The sequence below is a fragment of the Apteryx mantelli genome, unplaced genomic scaffold (genome assembly GCF_036417845.1).
Source record: "Apteryx mantelli isolate bAptMan1 unplaced genomic scaffold, bAptMan1.hap1 HAP1_SCAFFOLD_124, whole genome shotgun sequence".
Taxonomy (NCBI): Eukaryota; Metazoa; Chordata; class Aves; order Apterygiformes; family Apterygidae; genus Apteryx; species Apteryx mantelli.
The window spans coordinates 250001-252500 of NW_027118480.1; the positions used below are offsets into that span (position 1 = coordinate 250001).

Sequence of the window (2500 nt, forward strand, 5' to 3'; positions counted from 1 at the left end):
GACCGGGGCCGCCGGTGCACGCACCGGGGTCCCGGCTCCGCCGCCGACTCTCCGCCGCCGAGGCCGCCGCGCACCGCCGCCGCCGGCGCCGCCGCGCCTCCCCCGCCCCCCCACGCGCCCCCCCCGAGGGGCGGCACCGCTGCGCCAACGCGACAGCGGGGGTGACGATTGACCGCCAAGCGACGCTCAGACAGGCGTAGCCCCGGGAGGAACCCGGGGCCGCAAGTGCGTTCGAAGTGTCGATGATCAATGTGTCCTGCAATTCACATTAATTCTCGCAGCTAGCTGCGTTCTTCATCGACGCACGAGCCGAGTGATCCACCGCTAAGAGTTGTCTCGGTTTCGGTCCCCGCCGCGCGCGCGGGGGGACCGGGCAGCCTTCGGCAGCCCCTGAGGGCCCCCCCTCCGCTCCGCCTCCCTCCTCACGCCGACGCCGGCTGCTGAGCGAGGGACGGCCGAGAGCCAGAGAGAGGGGCTCGCCCCGCTGACCGTACGAGCACAGAGTGGGGGGGGAAAAAGGGAAAAGGAAAACCCGAACGAGAAGGGCGGGGAGCCCTCGCTCCCGACCTGGGACAACCCTTTGCTCGCTTCGAGTCCGGCCCAGGCGCCCAGGCTCGGCCCGGCCCGGCGGGGAGCAGCGCGCCGGCCGCGCCGCCTGCCTCGGGGACGCTGGGGGAGGGGGCGGCTCCCCGCGGACCCCCAGCGTCGGAGCCCGGCCGCCACCGGCAGCGGCACCGGCCGCTGCCCGCGCGCCCGCGGCCCACCGGCCCCGCGCTCCCCAGCTCCTCGCTCGCCTCGCCGGCCTCCGGCTCCGCCGTGGCCCCGAGGCGGCGCCCACGCCCGCGCGCGCGCACACACAGCCTCCCGGACGACACCACGCGCTCTCCCGTCCCTTCCGCGGACAGACGCCCGGCGGCGGGCGGGCGGGCAAGGCGGGACGGACGGGGACGGCGCCCGCTCTCCCCGTCTCCACGCGGAGAACGGGGGGGGCCGCCCCCGCCGCCCGCCTGCCGCCCGCCCGCCGCCCGGCGAAGCCGGGTTGGGCAGAGCGAGGCAGGCGCGCCGGATGGCGGAGTGCCGGCGGGTAGGGCGCCGCCGCCAGCGGCCACGGCGGCAGACCGAGAGCCCCGGCCAGGGAGGAGAGCGGATCGCGCCGAGGCGCGGCGTCCGCACCACCCGCGGTGGGTGGGGGCTCACCGTCCCGGCGAGAGCACGCGCTCGCGCCGGGGTCACGCGTTCGAGGCAGGCCGGCGCCAGCCGACCGCGCGGCGTCCCTCCGCCGAGACCAGACCGCGGAGAGAGGGGGCAGGGTACCCCTCTCCGTCCCGGCTGCCCGCAGGGCGAGCGCGGGGCGCGCCGGCTGGCATGGGGGGGCACGGCGCCCGCGCGCGCCGGCCCCCCGGCCCTCCGGCAGCACACCCGGCTGCCCCCCGGGTCGCATCGGGCCGCCCGAGTCTTTAAACCCCCGCCCGGCTCTCCCGCCGAGAACCCTCGGGCCCGGAGCCCGGGGCCCATGGCCATCCCTACCCGGGGCGGCTACCGGCGGCCGCGGTGGCCGGAGGCCCTCCGCTCCTCCCGCCACCCCGCCCCCCCCCCCCGCCCGGCCCGCTCGCAGCACGGTCCCCGCGGCACGGCGCGGGGCGGCTGGAGCGGTGGGGGGGGGGGAGAGAAAGGGAAAGCGGAAAGGGCGGGAGGGCACGGCCGGTGCGGCGCTCACGGCGCGGCGCCCGGGAGGAGCGAGCTGGCACACGGGACCACACGGGTGGGTCACCGAGGGGGGGCAGGAGGAGCGCGGACGCTAGGTACCTGGCCCTGGGGTGAGGGAAACGACCTGAAATCCCCGCGGGGGTGCCTCCCCCGCCGCCGCCCGCCGCCGGGCCGCCGCCGCCTCGCGGCGACGGCGGCAGCCTCGGCGGCAGCAGCGAGACGGGACGCGGAGGGGAAACCCGGCACCCGCCAGCCGGCTCCGGCGCCCCTCGGCGGAGCGTCCGCCCGCGGGGTGCGCCCGACACCCGCCGCCACGACCTCGTCCTCCTCCCGGGGCCCGGGGTTTCCCTCAGTAACCCGGCGCCCGGCGGCAGCTGCGCCCGGGAGGAGAGCCGTGGTTTGGGCCGCCCGCTCGGGCACGACCCGTCGCCTCGCGTGGCCTGGCGCGACGGCCCCCGCTCGGGGTCCGCCGCCGCCCGGCGCCCGCCCCGCGCGCCATCCCGGAACGCCTGTCCTCGCCGTCTCTGCAAGACGGGCTGCTCCGCCGCAGCCCGCCGCGGGTCCGCCCCCCACCGCTTAGGGGTGGCGACCCGTCGGCACCCGTCCCGACCCGGGGTGCCATCTCGCTCGCGTCTCCGCCCGCCGCTTCCTCCCGCGGGCGCCGGGGGAGCAAGCCCCGCCGACCCTCCCGCGCACTGCCGCCCACTCCCCGCCGGACCCTCCCCCGGGCCCGACCCTCCCCTGCCCCGGCGGCGGCGGATCGCCGTCGGGTGACAGGGGGGGGCCGGCTCCC

The 2500-nt window shown here is 79.6% G+C and overlaps 1 non-coding gene across 1 annotated transcript; it reads right to left on the reverse strand.

Annotated features, from left to right (window-relative positions):
* Positions 1–180: 180 nt before the first annotated feature.
* On the reverse strand, positions 181–333 carry LOC136995560 (5.8S ribosomal RNA). The gene has a single exon (XR_010887105.1). It is a non-coding gene; the product is annotated as a 5.8S ribosomal RNA (ribosomal RNA).
* Between the last annotated feature and the right edge of the window lie 2167 nt (positions 334–2500).